This window comes from Microcebus murinus, chromosome 16 (assembly GCF_040939455.1).
Source record: "Microcebus murinus isolate Inina chromosome 16, M.murinus_Inina_mat1.0, whole genome shotgun sequence".
Lineage (NCBI taxonomy): Eukaryota > Metazoa > Chordata > Mammalia > Primates > Cheirogaleidae > Microcebus > Microcebus murinus.
In genome coordinates, this window is record NC_134119.1 from 48,470,457 (window position 1) to 48,488,395 (window position 17,939).

The following is a 17,939-nucleotide window of genomic DNA, read 5'->3' on the forward strand; positions in this document are numbered from 1 at the left end:
AGAGCAGCTCATCCCCAGGCCAACGAGCTGTCCTCCCGGCCTCAGCTCCCCGGCCTGGGCTCGGCCGCCACCCAGAGCAACCCCGGGGAGCAGCTAGTCCTCCCTCCAGTCCTCCTCGGAAACCCCACATGAATACCCCAGTGTTGGGGCCCCAGGGCCCTCGGGTGCCCCCACCCACACAGGATGCCGTGTGTGAGGAGCATGGGCATGTTTGGGGACTTAGCTGAGGAATGTCCGGGCGACAAGTGGCCTGAGTCCCCGCCAGGATGGAGAGGGGGTCCCCTGGAGGTCCCGCGACATGAGGCCGCCTCGCCCCTCGCAGCCAGCAGAGGCGCCACACCCAGAGGAGCCACGCTGGGCAGAGGCAGCTGTGCAGCTGCGCGCATGGCCAGCCCCTCTGGGGACAAAGGCCCGGAAGCAGGAGCTCGAGGACATCCATGAATCCTGGAAGCACCGCTGGGGACCGTTTGTGCTAAGATCAAGGCACTGCCGTGGCCCCTGAATCCCACAGGCCCTTCCACACAGCCGGGGGACCATTTCCGTGGACACCCTGGGTCCTCAGATCATGGCCACCCCAGCCAGGGGCACCCAGGCCATCCATGTGCCAGATGAGGAAACTGAGGCCAGGGCAGGGCAGGGCTGACCCCGTTCCAGCGTAGGCCAGGGTAGCAGGACCTGGACGCACACTGAGGGTGAGGGGAGACCCTCTCTGAAGGAGGGACAGCTCTCCGCCCTGTGCCTCGTGCCCGGCACCCAGGTCTCTCGGACAGCCCTTTCCTCAGGGCAGCTCCGCAGTGACCTCGTCACCCGGACAGGCTGCAGCCGGCCTGCAGGCATCCTCTGCCCTGGCCAGGCCTGTCCCTGACACCGGCTGGTTCGATTTAAGCCTTCTGCTGGGTCAGCAGATTCTTTGGAAAAGAAAAAAGAAAAGAAAATCATTTTTTAGAGTATTATCTTTCCTCCCAATCGATCAAGGCCGCCAGGCCCAGCTGTGGCCCAGGTCTTGTCAGACAGCAGATCACGGGACGCACACCCTGGGGCGGGCCGGGAGGGTCCAGCGTCCGGTGTGGGGAGCGGCTCCCGCCCTCCCTGCCAGGACTGGGCGGCGTGTCCGGGAGCAGCCGGAGGGGAGCTCACGTCCACCACGCACCTGCACCCTCTCCCGCGCAGAGGTGGAGTCTGCGTGGTCACTGCATGCAGGTGTGAGGCCAGGGTCCTGGAGGCTTCTCCAGACCAGAGAAATGTCCCCCAACTACGTTCCTTTCCTCTGCCGGCCCCTTAGCCCTCTGTCCTGCCCCAGCTCATCCCAGCTCCGCCACCTCCTGTGCGGGACCAGACAGCCAGATCCGAGACAGACTTGGCATCTGCGAGTCCCCAGCAGGTCCAGCAGGTGCCCACCTGTGGAACGAAGGGCATTGGCGAGGAAGCGCTGACCGGGCAGCAGGTCCCTGGTGTCCCGTGGGGACAGGGGTGACCATTTCTGGGCTCCCACGGGGCTCCCAGTGCACTCCTTCACTGGCGTCGGGGACCTGGCGTGTGCCCCCTGCACGATGAGGCTCGCGAGGGCAGCTTGCCCCACGTAGGAGCCACGCCCCGGGCGGTCGATCTCTCCGCTTTACCCCACAGGCTGCCCTGGGAGTCCCCTTCTGGGGGGCATCTGACCACACTGGCCTCACCGTCCTCAGGCTGCCCCAGCACTGGCTCATGTTGGTCCCATTCCAGATTCATCCAGCACAACCCGGCGACGCCTGCTCCTTCCTTCAATGCTGCCCTGAGGGCACCTCCTTCCACATCGTGGTCCCGGCCTCCAGGGGACCCAGGAGCCTCAACTTGCTGTGTCCACAGGACACGGGGGAGTGACAGGGGTGGCCACAGGCCCTGCTGCCCCCACAGTCCTGGGGCCATTCACCAGACCCGCCCTTTCCCAGGGATCTGGCACCTGGGGACCTGCAGGCAGGGAGGGCCCCTCCGTCTTCAGAAGCTGCCAAAAGGGGAGCCCACAGAGGGACGCAGCAGTGAGGCTGGGTGCACGCCCAACCCCCACTCCGCCCCCAAGAGCTCCCGGCCACACCTTTCTTTCAGGCTTTTCTGTGCTTCCTGGTGGAGGGTTCAGCTCTCCCCAAAACTGAGGCCGATTAGCATCGGGCTCACCTTGGATTTAGCCTGGTGGGGTCCCTGCCCAGGCACAAGCACTACGAGGACGTCCATGCAGGCCCCACTCTGCTGGTGGAGGGGCAGCCCCTGGCCGGAGAGGGCAGTGCTGTGTCATCTGGGGTGGCTTAGCTCACTGATGCCCTCACCCCAGGACCCTGGCCAGACCCCCATCAGGACTGCCCACAGCCTCGGCTCGACCTGCCTGCAGGAAGATTGTTCCAGCTCACTTTGGTTGCCAAGAATTAAAGGAAATAGCACAGATTTCCAGAGCTCACATGGCCCCCACATAGCTGCTGAGGCTGGATCAGGGCAGGTGGGGGTGGGGCTGCCCGAGGGGGCTCCCGGGGGACTGGACGTCCCTTGACCACAGCTCCCCAAACTTGTCTCTCGCTGAGCTCCCAGCACCGACCAGGGCTGTTTTTGGTTTTTTATTGAGGAGAAATTCACATAATATAGTTTTCACCATTTTAAAGTGTGCAATTCAGTGACATTTAGTGCATTGTAATGTCATGTAGCCAACACCTCTATCTAGTTCCAAAACATTTTCATCTACCTGAAAGGAAACCCATTAAGCAGCCACTCCCGGGCCCTGGCCCTGGCCCCGGGGCCCTGGCAGCCACCAGTCTGCTTGCTGTCTCTGTGGAGTTGCCCATTCTGCACCGTTCTTACAAGTGGGATCTACGACATCTGAGCTTTTGGCTTATTTCGCTGAGCGTGATGTCCTCAGGGTTCATCCGTGTTGCAGCGTGTGCCAGGACTTCTCTCCTTTGTGTGGCTGAACGTCCCACTGCACAGATGACCCCGGACACGCGTGCTGCTTCCACCTCTGGTCACTGTGCACATCTGCCGTGAATTTGGTGCACAAATGCCCGCTGAGTCCCGTCTTCCACTCTCTGGGTGTCTGCCTCGGAGTGGGTGGCTGGGCAGAAAGGGCTTCACAGTGAAAGTGCCAACAGCGTGTTGGGGGATGAGAAGGACCCAGAAGCGAGGGAGATCTGGGGGTGCAGTGGAGCGCAGAATGCACCGGCAAGCCCAGTGGGCTCCACGCTGGGCGCTGGGCCATGGTGGGCTCAGCCTGTGCAGGCCAGATGGCAGGGTGGGGTGGTGGCACGGCAGTGGACATCTGCCAGCCTTCCCCACCCCATGCTGACCAGGGGCTCCTGCCCTCAAGGGGAGGCCCTGGCAGATGGGGGTGGGTCAGGCTGTCTCCGACCCCCAGCACCCATCTCAGGCTGCTGCCCCCTAAGCAGCCATTCCCCAGGACCCTCCTCCTGCCTCCCCTCGCTCTTCCCTCTGGCTGGGGCTATCCCCCTCTGCCCCTGCCCCAGACACTGAGCAGGCCCGGTCCCCCTGCCCAGCCCATGGCTTTGTGACTGCCCCCTTTCAATTCCCCCCTCACATTCAAGTCACCCACTTTAAATGTCCTGATGGATCCAGAGGAGCAGGCGGTGGTTTGGGGAGAGAGAAAGAGGCACGGGTGGTTTTCTTGCAGAGCAGGAGAGTAAACAGGCCAGGACACGAGGTAGGTCACCTGCCTGTGTCAGGACCGCTGGGGTCTGGGCCAGGAGGGAACTGCTTGGGCAGAGGACGGGTGGATGTAGCCCGGCGTGGGCCCGGCTGGCTCAGTAAAGTGCCAGGAGCCAGGGCGAGGGCAGGGGGAGATCGTACCAGGGAGGGGTCTGAGCAGAGAGGTGAGGAGAGAGGAGCAGTGAGCAGAGTGGGGTGGGCCCTGGAGGTGGGGACTTGGGACGTGTGCGGGGGTGGGGGGCTGAAATGCAGATTGGTGGCATCCTAAGCAGCAGTGCATTTAGGGTGGAGGACACATCGCGGAAAGAGGATGGTCAGCGATCACCGGAGGACTGGCCTATGGACATCACTGTCCCCAGAGCTCACGGCGGGGAGCCTGAAGCTACCGTCTTTGGGGGGGGGGGACAGCTCCAGGGTTGTTTGGGCATTTGCAGCACAGAGGGACCGTGTGCTTCGTCCTTTTATCTGTACCTTCCTCCCTGGGCCTCTGGGGTGGGGGGGGGAGGGGGCTGCCAGAAGGAGGCAGAGAGACCTTGCTGAGCAGGCACGGTGGCCCTGGAGGCTTGGCAGTTTAGTGTGAGCACAGCCTCCACCCCAGGAGACCCCGCCCCGCCTTCTCGGAGCAGCCACTAGGAGTCCAGTTGGGACAAGGGAAATTATTAATATTTTCCCCACAGCAGTCTTCCTTGTTTAAGAGCTAAGTAACACACAGACAGCGGAACCGCTGCACGGCAAAACAGACTCTCCCAGCTTCCAGCCCGCTCACGCCGGTCTCTTTAATCAGCCCTATTAGCAGGCGTTTCTAGGAGCTTAAGGGTGGGGTTGTACTGGGTGCTGGGTTTTTGATTTGCCAGAAATGTCAATCCGGGATGATGACACATCGTCACCACCCACACATGAGACTCCTCAGGGGAGGGGACGCCCCGTTTTGCGGTCACGGGTTGGAGGTAGCCTGGCCTCGGGCACTGGCCGGTCTGGCCTTTGTGGAAGGCCCCTTCGTTTCTCTGAGCCTCGTCTGTAAACTGCAGGGTCCAGGCACGGCCTGGATGGCACACCTCTGGGTGGTGGCGGGAACTCAGTGGCATTTGCCGTGCCGAGGTGATAGAAACAGCGACACTGTTAGGTAACAAGCACTGTGTCTAAGCACCTCATTTATTCATCTAGCTTTCTCCTTGCAGAAACCCCACAGCTACACTTTGTGGTGAGTCTCACCCTGCAGCTGAGAAGATCCAAGCAGGGAGTGCAAGTCCCTTGCTGTCCAGGCAGCCTGGCTGTTTGGGACACTCTGGGCTCCCAGGGCTCGTGAATGGATGTTCGGTGCTCCGAGGGCGAGCCCAGCACAGAAATGGGAAGGAGACTGGGGCGGCCGGGCCCTGCAGGGAAGGGAGGGACAGCACGTGAGTGCGTTTGTGTGGGGCAGGCTCCCAGGAGGAGGCTGGCTTCTGTGGCGTGTGGTCCCAGCCGGCTGTCCTGGAAGCCCAGATGCCCTTAGGAGTTTGTGTAAAGGATGACAAACCATCCCTGTTTGCCTGGGACTGGGGGCCTCTCTGTGCTAAAACCAGGACAGTCCTGGGCACACCATGACCGCGGGTCACCCTGCAAGTGTCCCAGGAAGCGCAGCAGGTGGGAGGAAGCCGGAGAGGGCCGTGAGAAGCCACTTCCCGCTCAGCCTGGCCCCCACAGCTCTGTGTGACGCCTTCTTCTGGGAGGCTGTCTCCTTGCAGAGGTTTATTTTCACCTACCGATGGGATAATTACAGGGAAGAGGGGAAAAAATGAAGTTGAAGGAATCACAGATTAGAGAAAAATGCAGCCCACTTCCTCCGAGTTCCTCGGTGCATTTAAAGAAACCTGAAATCATCGGTGCCTTGTGCTTGGTAACTGCGCGCCGCGGTGCCGCGCAGCCCTGGCGGGGCTCCTTTCCTCCTGGTCTGGGAGGCAGGAGAGGCCCGGGGCTTCCCGAGGAAGGGGCGCAACCTCACGTGTGGGCGCCAGGCTTCCCCGTGGGCTGTCCCCAGCGGGCAGCCTGATCCGCACGAGAAACCTAACCCTAACCCTGCCTCGCAGGGCCACTCTGCCTGGAGCCCCCACAGGGCCTCCCTTTTGTAGCCGCAGAAAGTGCTCAACTTCCCCTCCTTTCTCTGGCTGATGGGGCTGGGGGTGCCTCTAGAGGCCTGAGAGGTCTGGAGCTCTGGCCAGAATGTTCCGGAAGGCAGTTGCCCTCACTTTGCTACTACCTCTGTTTGCTGCTACTTGTGCAGCCTGTGCTACTCCCAGAGAACCAGGACCTCCGAAGGGGCCTTGGGTGGGAGGGGTCTGGGGTCAGCCACCACCCTCCAGAGCCACAGCCCCTCCTGCCTGGTCCCCTCACCCCTCCTCTCTCTCTTTTAATTAACAGACTTTAGTGCTTAGAGCAGTTTCAGGCGGGGAGCACAGCGCTGCCCTCGCACGCCCCCTCCACCCCGCTCACCTGCTGGAGACATCTCGCTCTGCACGGAAGGCCCACTGCATCACCACTGCCAGACTGCGCGCTCCTCCCCCTCCTCCTCCCTGTTTGGGAGTCCTCCAGGCACAGGCAGAGGGGACTCGGGCCAGGACTCAGAGGGACTCAGAGGAAGGTGGTGAACTGAGAGCCACAAGGTGCCGCCCTGGGGGAACAGACTGAGGCTCCGGGCAGTGCCGGGGGGGGGGGGGGGGGGGGGAGGCACACAGCCAAGTGGTGGGTGCATGGCCTCCGCCTCCCATGAGGGAGTGCCAGGCCACAGCCTGGAGGAGCTCTGCGTCCTCCCTGGCAGTAACACTCGCCTCCCCCACTCGCTGGATGCCCCTGCCCGCACCCTCCCTTCCATGGGGCGACAGTGCCCCAGGTCCTCTCCTGGGTCCAGCCTGGGCCCAGGGACGCCCTCACTGCCGCCCCCCAGCCCGTCCTTCTCCCCACGCCCACCTGCCTCCTCCTGTCTCCCAGCGCTCGCTCCCAGGTGTCCGCCCCGGATGTCTGTCCCACAGCGTCTGGACAGACGGCAGTCATCCCCCATGGAGGCACAGGCCTCGCTGGGTGGGACAGGGCTGCTCCCCACTGGGGACAGGGCCCATGCTGAAGCCTGGGCGGAGACCTCGGCTCTCTGCTCCCCACCCCTGCTCTGCAGCCTCTGCCCTCCGGGAGCTGGCGTGTGGGGGCCCTGGGAAGGAGGAGGCCGCAGGGAGAGGGGGCAGGCCTGATGCGAGGCAGAGAGAAGAGTGCTGGGTGCTCGCAGGAGGGCGTCCTGGGAGTCAGCAGGAGCACAGCGCAGCGCCCAGCGGGATCGAGCATCATGACAGGAGCTCTCCTACCACATGGCAACCTCTTCCTTTTCAGATGAGGAAACTGAGGCCCAAACTAGGGAGGCTCACCCAGAGTTACACAGCCAGTCAGGGCAGTGGGGATGGTTATGCTGATGTCGGAGACATCTCCTACATCCAGACACCAAGCACCCCAGAGCCCCCAACCCCTTGGAGGCCTTTGGGTCATGACCTAGGGGACCCAGTCCAGCCTGGTAGAGTCAGCTCCAGAGCCAGACACTGCCCTTCCTTGGTAGCTGTGTGGCCTTGGGCAGGTTGCTCTCCCTCTCTGTGCCTGCCACTTCTTCTATAAGTGACTCCAAGCAGGTCTGAATATGCAGCGGGTGGTGCGAGTCTAAGGAGCTAGGAGGGCCCAGCATGGCCAGTGCCCATGTGCAGTAGTGCCAATGCATGTTGCTTCCCTTCCCCCACGGGGAGGGCACCAAGAGCCCCACCAGGTGGAAGGAGCTCCAGAGGGGCAGGGCTGCGAGGCTGTAAGAGCCAGAGCCTCGCCTGTCTCCATGGCAACCTGGAGCCGCACTCAGCTTTTGCAGGGACAGTGGGCTCCAGGCAGAGCTGGGAGGGGCTGCACTGCACGGGGGAGGGGCGAGGACCCCCCTCCCAGACAGCCCCTCACAGCCAGCTCCTCCTGAGCCCCTGCCCTGAGGAGCCTCCGAGATAAAGCAGCCTCCGCCTGGAGAGGGAGCCTCGTCAGCTGCCCACGGGAGGGGCCGGGCTGGAGGCTCAGGAGGCCGCACGCAGGGGTCACTCTGCCTCCTGCGCCCACCGCCTGCCCGCTCTCCCGGCCCCTCCCAAGCCCCTGGCCAGCATCTTCACCTCCATCCCTGTTTGTCAAGGAGGAAACCGGCTGGATGAGAAGCCAAGTGACTGGACACAGCCGCCCGGGCCCAGCAGGGGTGCGGCAGCCAGGCCTCCACCCTCCGCTGCCAGGGCTGGGCCCAGAGCGCCAGGCAGGAGGGAGCCGACAGAAGCGGCACTGCTGAGCCGGCCGCCCGCCGAGGGGCACAGTCCCGGCGTGTGCAGGATCCGCCCTGTGCAGGGACAGGTTCTGTGAGCCTAGGAGCTGAGCTAGCACCAGTGCAAGGCCAGTTTGGTCGTGAGAAGCAGTGAGTGCCCCGTCTGTGGGGGGATTCAAGCACACGCCGACTGTGGGGAGGTTCCCTCCGCACACAGTGGTTGGACTTGGTGACCACCTCGTCCTAAAGCCTCCTCCAGAGACCCCTGCAGGGAGGATTAACCCTTTCAAAGGGTTCACTGGACTGAACTGAATTAGAGTTGCGTTGGCCTGGGGTGGGCAGGGTGGATGTGCTGGGACGGGAGTCTCGGATTTGGAATCTGAGAACATTCTAGTGCTTAGTGACCTTCAGCTGTGCAGGACCCTGCCCGTCCTGACGAGGTGGCCCTGGGGCAACTGTAGGGTTGAGGGTTTGCTGTCAGCCTCCCGTCTGCCCCGACCCAGCACCCCCCACCCAACCTCAGGGTGCTGTGGGCTCGGCGAGGCCCCATATGTGGCTGCCTTGGGTGGAAGGGTCTGTGTGCATGTGTGTGGGCGTGTGGGTCTCCGTGGGGGAGGCGTGTGCAAGCAGGCGTGCCCTCTCCCTGGGGGAGACAAGTGCCGGGGACTCAGCATTTGGGAGGCACAGCGCCATTTCTCTCCCTCCGGCCGGGTCCACGAGCCCCTGTTTCTGTGGCCTAGCCTCCTCCAGTGAATCCTTTGAAAGGGTTAATCCTCCCTGCAGGAGTTCTGGAGGAGGCTTTAGGACGCGGTGGTCACTAAGTCCAAACACTGTGTGCGGTGGGAACCTCCCCACAGTCAGTGTGTGCTTGAATCCCCCCACGGACGGGGCACTCACTGCTTCTCACGACCAAACCGGCCTTGCACTGAGTTCAGCTCGTAAGTTCACAGAACCTGTCCCCACGCAGGACAGATCCTGCACACGCTGGGGCTGTGCCCCTCAGCGGGCGGCCGGCTCAGCAGTGCCGCTTCTGTCGGCTCCCTCCTGCCTGGCGCTCTGGGCCCAACCCTGGCAGCACAGTGGGCAGAACAGGAACCCAAATTTATTTCAGTTCATTTTAACTCAACCCAATCAAAATTCAGCTCAACCCTAACCCATCTGCCCAGTCTTCAAGGAGCAGCACTTCCTACAAGGTGCCTTCCAGAACTTTCCCCCCAAACCTAGTGTAGATGGCCGGCCACCTGGCCACCTCCCGCATCCTGCGCCCTCCTGCCCAGCCATCTCCTCCCTCTGTGTCCTTGCCACCTTCATCGGTATCTTCACCGTCTTCCTCTCCCCCGTCTTTGTCTCCGCTGGGTCCTTACTCTGCATCCTTCGCTAAGTACTTTCCAGGTGCAGCCTCTGTCATCGTCACAGCAGGCCTGAGACAGGCATCGCCGACCCCATTTCACAGAGGGAAACCGCGGTGCCAGGAGGGGACGCGGCCGCCCTGTCGCCACCTGCCCTGTCGCTCCTGACTGGCCTCACTACAGCAGACAGGGCTGCTCCAGCGCGGGGCCGCTGCCTGGTGCCCCCTGACTCTTCCCCTCCCACCCTCGCGCTCCCTGTGCCCTGAGCAGCCGCTGGTCACCTGAAGTCCCTGCGGCCAGCTTTGCTGCCTTCTGCCAGCGACTCGGGCAGTTTCCCACCTCCCCCAGGGTGAGGGGCTCGCCAGACTGTGCCTGCCGCGCCCAGGGCTGCACGTTCCGCCTGGTCTCCCTCCCTGATGGGCGAGCCCCTTCCCCGGCCTTTCGCTGTCCTCCTGGCATGGTGCTGGCCTCTGGGCTGGCTCTTGTCAAAGCCATTAATAATTTCAAAGATCCTTAGGAGAGCTGTTTCCTGAAGCCTCCACTGCAGGCATTTAAATGCACTGAGCCTCACTGAGCTTTGGCAGAGACTTGGCTGCTGCTGGGAGCCGGGGTCCCGAGACTGGGTCTGTCTTCTGCGTGGGGTCTCCGGGCAGCGACGGCTGTCAGCCGGGCACTGGGGCTCAGGAGAGATCTGTCTGTTGCATGGGTATGCGGGCGGATAAGAGGAGAGGTGGTTTGATGTATTAAAACAAAATTATTTTATGATTATACAATCTATGTCCAGTATGTACTGTAAAGTACAGAAAAGCAAAAAGTAAGATGAAGAAAACAAGCCCCCAAACTCCCCAGAGAAAACTGCACGAGCATGTGGGGGTCATTTCTTTCACGCAGGCTGTATTGCACACGTGGTTTTGTTATTACCTTTGCACTTAACACTTTCTAGTCCACTAAATATTCATTGAAAACATGATATTTTTTAAAAAATTAAAAAAAAACTTTTTATCATAGAATTCTTCAAACATATACAAAGAGGACTGTGTGGTATAGACCTCGTGGCCACCCCAGCCCCAACAATTATCCGTGGTATTTGCCATCAAAGACAAGGAAAGTCTGAGAAACCGTCGCAGCCAGCAGGAGCCCAAGGAGACGTGATGACTAAATGTACTGTGGGGTCCGGGTGGACTCCAGGAGAAGCGCGGAGGACGTTAGGTAAACACTAAGACAATCTGAATACAACATGGGCTGTAGACAATAGTGACGTGCTGGTATTGGCTCATCAATCATGACAGCATCACGCACCACCTAGGAGGCTGACAACAGTGGACGCACGGGCTGGGGGGGTGAAAACTCTGCACTACGCTTGCAATTTCTCTGTAATCTAAAACTACTATAAAATAAAAATTTAAATAGAACTATATCAATTAAAGAAGTTGCATCTAACTAAACACCTTTCCACAAAGAAGACTCCAGGTCCGGCTGGCCTCACTTGAGAGCACCGTGCAAACATTTTAAAGGAAATAATGACAGTCCCACTCTAACTCCTTCAGGAAACGGCGGGAGAGGAAATACTGCTCAACTTATTCTATGATTCCCGGCACCAAAACCAGACAGAGATAGTGTAAGAAAAGAAAACTACAGACTGGTGTCCCTCATTAACGCAGATTCAGAAATTCCTAACAGAATATGACCAAGTGGACTCCGGTATAAATGATAAAGTATATGTGATAAAACTTCATATCTAAGTGGATTTATTCTAAGAATGCAAGGTTAGCTCAACATTGAAAATCATTCAGTGTAACTCACCATTGCAACAGACTTAAAAAGGGAAATGACAAAATCCTCTCAATTGATGCATAAAAACAAATTTGTAGGACAAAATCTAGCATCCATTAATTACAAACACTTATCAAACTAGGACTAGGTAGAAGCTCCCTCCCCCGTGACAAACCTGTACATCATGTCACGCTGCATGGTGAAAGAATGAGCGCTTTCTCCGAGCAAAGCAAGGGTTCCACCTTCACTGAGGACCCTAGTCAGTGCAATAAAAAAAATAAGCTGTAAAAATGCATCAAGAATCAGCAAATGAACTTAGCACACTCATGGGACACAAAAATCCATTGTAGTTGTATATACTAGCAACTTAAACATTAGAAACTGAAGTTGAAAAATACCTTTCACAATAGTATTGAGAAATAAAAGCACTTAAGGATAAATCTAATAAAATACGTGCAGAATTTGTAGATGGAGAACTACAAAGCAGTGTTGAGAGAAATTAAAGAAGACCTAAATAAATGGAGAGATACATTGATCTCACAGATTGGAAGATTCATTGTTATTAAGATGTGAATTATTTCCTTAAAATTGATCTATAGAAGTAAAGTAATTCCAGACCTTTTTATAAAGAAGTTTACAAGCTGATTGTAAAAAATTATGTTGAAATGGAAAAGATACAGGATGGGTTAAAACCATTTTGACAAAAACAAATTTGAAAGCCTCACTCTACCTGATTTCAAGACATTGTAAAGCTGAAATAATCAAGACAGCATGGTATTGGTGCTAAGGAACATCGTAGAGAGTCTAGAAATAAATCCACGTATATATGGTCAATTGATTGTCAAGAAAAGTACCAAAATAATTCTATGTAGAAAAGATAGTGTCTTTTTAAAAAGTGCTGGAAGAATTTAATATCTGTATGGAAAAAAAATGAACCTCAATTCCTACCTTACACCATATATAAAATTAATATGAAACGGATCATTAGAACTAAATGTAAGACCGAAACCTATAAAACTTCTAGAAGATTACATAGGAAAGGAAGCTCCCGGAACTCTTGGGTAGAAAGGCAACTTGTTTCCTGTGATGCCAGCCGGCAGTATTTCCACGGCGCACGCTGTGGGCTTTCTGTTTCCTCCTTCCTCTCACGATTCTTGCGGCTCTGTGCGCCGGAAGTGATTCCCCTGGCGCTGGGCTGTCAGGCTACAGCGTCAGGAGAAGGGAGGAAGGAAGAAAGGAAAGGTTCTAGTTGTGTTTGTGCGCCTGCATGGGTCGGACGTGGTTCTGTGGAGAGTGTAAAGATTAGGCTAAGAAAAGAGAAGCCATGTAAGGAAGACCTGTATTGCAGGTACTTCATCAGTTTGTAAGACATGAGTCTGAAATAGCTAGCAGTTTGGTTCTTGAGAGATCCCTGAATCGTGTGCAGTTACTTGGGTGAGTGGGTCAGGATCCTGTCATGAGACAGGTGGAAGGAAAAAATCCACTCACGATATTTTCTCCAGCAACAAATGAGACCCGGTGATGAGGGGACGGTGAGGAATGCCAAATGGGTGATGTCAGTCAAAAGACAACATGGCACAGGGTATCAGTATTCCGGCCAGGCCTCAGAGATGTGGCATATCAGTATGTTAAAAGGGGGCTCGAATTTATGTGGAAGGGAAAGTAGACTATGGGGAATACATGGATAAAAATAATGTGAGGCGACAAGCAACAACTACCATAGCTGATAACATTATATTTCTGAGTGACCAGACCAAAGAGAAGGTGTAGAATGGATGATTCTTCTTTGGCCATTGTTTGGTACAGTCTCAATTCCAATCATGTATAGTCTTTGTAGTTTCTAAAGATAAGAATTAAAATACTCATATATATATATGTATATATATTATGTATATTACATATATATTATATATATAGGATTACATAGGAGAAAATCTTTGTGACATTTTGGTTAAGCAAAGATTGGTTAGATGGGACATATAAAACACAAACCATCAAAGACAAAATTAAATCGGGCTGTATCAAAATAGTAAAATTTTGATCTTTAAAAAATACCACTAAGAAAATGAAAAGACAAGCCACAGACTATGAAAAAAATATTTGCAATACATATATCTGACAAAGGACTTGCTTCCAGAATATGTAAGGAAATTCAACCCAACAATAAACATAACTCAATCATAAGAAAACAAAAAAATTTAAAATAAGCAAGAGATTTGAACAGAAACTTCACAAAAAATACATGAATGGTTAATAAACACTTGAAGTGATGCCAGGCAAGATTAGTAACCAAAGAGCTATGAATTAAGACCACACTGGAATATGACCACGCATCATCTAGACTGGCTGAAATTAACAGGCTGATGATGCCAAGCAGTAGTCAGGGTGTAGAGCAACCGGAACTCCCGACATAGATTGTAGGGCTGTGAAATAGTTCGATTCCTTTGGAAACCGGTCTCACAGTTTCTTAGGAAGTTCCTACATAATCCAGCACATCTATGCAAAGACTCATCCGTGAATGCTTTCATTCATAGCAGTCCCAAACTGGGCACAACGCCCACACCTGTCCACAGGTGCGTAAGCAAACCCGTGTGGGATATTCACACGACGGAATCCCACCCAGCGGGGAAAGCAATGAACTGCCCGAACACAGAAGCCGGGCGAACCCCGAAAGCACGATGTGTGAGCGCATCTAGATAAAACCCCAGAAACCCCATTCTGATCTGTGGTGACACGAGGCCAGTGCTTGGGGCGGGGTGGGCAGGGCGGGGCCGCAGAGCTTGGTGGGGTGATGGAAATTCTCCATGTGTTGGCCATGGGTGGCTACAAAGGTGATTCGCTTCCCCAGACTCGCCACACCCTGGGCCTAAAGCGAGCGCCTTTCACTGCATGTAAGTTGTACCTCAACTGCAATCTTCCCTCGCCACTCCCCTCCCCTCTCACCTGCCTCACTTTTTCCTTTGCAGAATGTAATGACTTCTAACATCCTATGTAATTTTCTTATTTATTATGACTTTGTTGGTCTGTCTTCCTCTACAAGAGCAGGGATTTTTGTTTGTTTTATTCACTAATGGATTGCACGTAGCCTAGGAGGAGCAGGCCAGGCACTTAGTAGGTTCTCAGTAAATATTTGCTAAATTAATCAGTGATTGAACAGAGAACAAGTTAGAAGGACTTGCCTTGCTAGATCACAAGCCTGACATGTAGTTATAATATTTTAAAAGTAGGCAGTTTTGAGTGGGGACAGGCAGGCAATATAACCGATGAAAGAAAGGAGAGTACCACAGGGAGCCAGCCACAGCAGGAATGGCCATGGCCGGGTGGCTGCAGGCCAAAGCCAGGGGCCAGAGTTCCCCTTGTAAACCATGCTGGGAAAATGGTTATGGTGTGGGTGAGAAAGAACTGGCTCCCTCTTCACAACAGACATAAAAACTCAAATCTAGGCAAGGTAAAGATTTTAATGTGAAAGGAAAACTTTTAAAATAAAAAAGAATAAAGGAATATCATTTTTATAACCTCAGAGTAAGGATTTCATAGCAAGCAACAGAAACCATTACACATAGCAAAATGATTGATAAATTTAGCTCCATTAAGGCAATAACTTCTGTTCATTATAATCCAGCATATATTCTCCTTATTTTAAAAAATACGTACTGAAATATTTACAAGTAAAAGAAGAGGAATTTACATTTTGATGCAAAAGAGATTTATGTGACTATGGTGAAAGCAAAACAAGACACCAAAAAGAGAGTGAAAAGACAAGCCACTTACTAAGTGCCACACATATAATGAAACAAAGGGTTGCTATCCTTAATATGTAAAGAGCTCTCACAAATCAATAAGAAAATAACAGTGATGCAATAGAAAATCAGATAAAGACATAAACAGGGGTTACACAGAAGAAGAAATACAAATAGCAAATAAACATTTACCCATGATTAGCTCAACCCCTTTGCAAATTAAGAAATGCAAATTAATACCACAAGGGGTTATATCACCAGAACTACCAGGTAACAAAAGCTAAGCCATATAACCATAGGAAGGGCTGTGAGGCTGTGGGTCTGCAAGGACCGGTCAACACTGCAGGACAGCAGGGAGGGGCATGAACCACCCAGCAGTAGCTCAGGTGGGTGGACACTCCCTCCCCCAGGGCTCTACAGTCCCAGTTCCTACCCCTTGGGCAAGTAGGTCCAATCTTTCCAATCGCATTTGCCGAGCAGCTACTATGTGCCAGGTTCTAAATGCAGGTTCACACTTAACTGTCAAAGCATATTATAAGACAGGAGCATCATTTTGGGGACGAGGCCATGCAGGAACAAAATGGCCAGCCCCCACCCACCCAGCTAGAAAGGGGGCCCGCTGCCAAGCCCGATCCCTGGCCCCGCACCTGGCCCGCTGCAGGACGGCGGCTGTGGGCGCACACGCATCGCCCACTGCGAGGCAGGTGTTGACACGGCTGGGCTCCCGCGCCCTGGGACAAAGGCAGGCAGATTGCTTACACTGGGGCAGCGTGGAACGTTCACATTACTCAAACATTCACATTATTTTCCAAGTGGGTCGGAAGCACCTGTTCCTTTATTGCCGTGGGGAGTAATCAGCTTGAGTGCAGCTATTACGCGGCTGCTGAAAGACGCACCGACCTGCATCTGGCGACGTTCCACTCGTCCCCTGGCCTGCGGTGGCTCCGTTTTCCCCACGGTGAAGTCGGAAAAGCCCTTGTAATTATTTAACAGTCAATGCTGAAGCTGGGCCTCCTGTCCCGGGCCCTGGGGGCTCCAGAGAAGGAAGACGGGGCCAAGGCCTTGGAGCCCGCAGGACAGGCTGCGGAGCGCAGGTGGGGCCGGGTGGAGGCGGCCTGGAATCCCCGCCTCCCGCCTCCCCCAGCGCCCGCTCAGCCCTCGCTGCTGCCCGCCGGGGACAGCCAGCTCCCCCGCGCTGCTCGTGGGCAGGCGCGGAGCAGGCGTGCGCAGGGGCTTGGAGGCCTGGATTTCAATCCTGCTTCTTGACAGGCAAGCCAGGGGGCCTCGGGCACCTCGCGTAACCTTGCTGTGCCTCAGTTCCACCATCTGCGAAATGGGTGGTACCTCCTCATACTGCTCTGAGGACCCCAAGCCAGTCCATGTGAAACTCTGTAAAAAAGTGCCCTGCTTCCTAAAGCGAACACTGCTGTGAGTTAGCCAGGGGGGCCTCATGGCCCCGGTGGTGTCCACGTGCTGAGGACTCTAGGAGTAAACTCTTAGCGTGGCCGCTCCCCCAACTCTGATGTCAACATGTCCACACAAGAACCCTGGTCCCACCCCCGGCTCACCTGCTGGAGTCTCACCTGTGCCAGTCACGGACGACCTCATCCTGCCATTCGTGGCTCAGACCCAGAAACCCCAGCGCCTGCATCAGTCAGGACAAGTGGGTCCCACTGCGGCGACCACCACATCCCCATGACCCGAAACAGGCACGCACGGCCCGAGTCCCTGCCTTCCCTCGGGCTCAGGCCGGCAGAGGCGTCACTGTGCACTGGCTCTCAACGCTGCTGCTGGGAGGGACGTGTGTCCCCTCCTCCCATGTCACTGGCCAAGAAGGCCCTGGGCTGCGTCTGGCGTCCGCAGAGTGTTGCTGCGAGTACCTGCAGCACCCGGAACCACCCACAGGAGTCACCCCCGACCCCACTGCCTCTTACACCCAGCTCCGATGGACGCCGGAGGGGAGGGTGCTGCTGGCCCTGCGTCAACGTGCACTTGGAACCCCGTCTGTTCTCACCACTTCTGCTGCCCACCCACGTCCAGCCGCGTGCGTCCTGCAGAGGGCTGCTCCCGCCCCCGCCGGCCCCGCTGGCCCCACAGTCCGGTTCAGCTCAGCAGCCGGGCTCTTTCAGAACAAATTGGGCCAGGTCTCCCTTTCCCGAAGTCCCCAAGGGCCCCCTGTTCCAGCCACACTGCTGTTCTTGGTGCCCCAAGGCAGGCGAGGTTTCTCCCGGGCGTGCTCACACCACACTCCCTCACCTCCCGGGCCCCCTGTGCCACCTCTCACCCCCTGCCTGCGCTGTATTTCTTCCCCGAACCCACCTTTCGCTGCCGTCGGAAGCCCCCCAGCCTCGTCAGAGCGAGGGCAGGCTCGCCGGCCCTGTGGGTCACTGCTCAGCAGACGGCCCGCGCGCCGTGGATCTGGATGGGCATTTGATGGAGAAATAAGAGTGAATGGACGAATGAGTGAACAAATGCTATTCCTGCCTGTGGTCTGCTACATGACGGCCCCCGTGTCTCACCTCCCAGTCCCCCGGCCCCACGAACACGCGACCTTTCACCAAAGGCAACGACGGCTGCAGGTGGAATTGAGGTTGCTCCTCAGGCGACCGCCACACAGGGCGGTTGTCCTGCCTCTCTGGGTGGCCCACGTGCAGAGGGGCACGGAGGGTCAGAGCCAGAGGAGGAGATGGCGCAGAGGCGGGCGGGACGCCCTGTGGAGGCGGGGCAGGGCCGGAAGGCGGCGGGCTCTAGAAGATGGCAGCGGCGAGGAAGGGACTCGGCCCTGCCAGCGCCTGGCTCCAGCACAGCTGGGCTCCAGGACTGCAGTCAACGGGTTTGTGTGTTGATTTGAGCAAGTAAGCTGTGGCCATCGGGAGCTGCCCAAAGGAGCAGACGTCAGGCGCTTCTGGTGGCCACTGCGGAGGAGACTGTAGGCGGGGCCAGGCCACGCAGCAGCGGGGAGAGGGTGGGGCCTGCGTGGGGCCTGGGTGGGGCCTGCGTGGGGCCTAGGGTGGGGCCTGCAGGGACCCTGGCAGGACCAGCCCTCGCCCCACGCCGGAGAGCAGGGCTCAGTCCTGACAGTGCGGAGGGCAGAGAGCTCAG

General features: G+C 56.4%; 1 pseudogene; it reads left to right on the plus strand.

Moving 5' to 3' along the window:
- The first annotated feature begins 12,421 nt into the window (after nucleotides 1-12,421).
- LOC105860238 (single-stranded DNA-binding protein, mitochondrial pseudogene) lies at nucleotides 12,422-12,867 on the plus strand (annotated as a pseudogene).
- The last annotated feature ends 5,072 nt before the right edge of the window (nucleotides 12,868-17,939 follow it).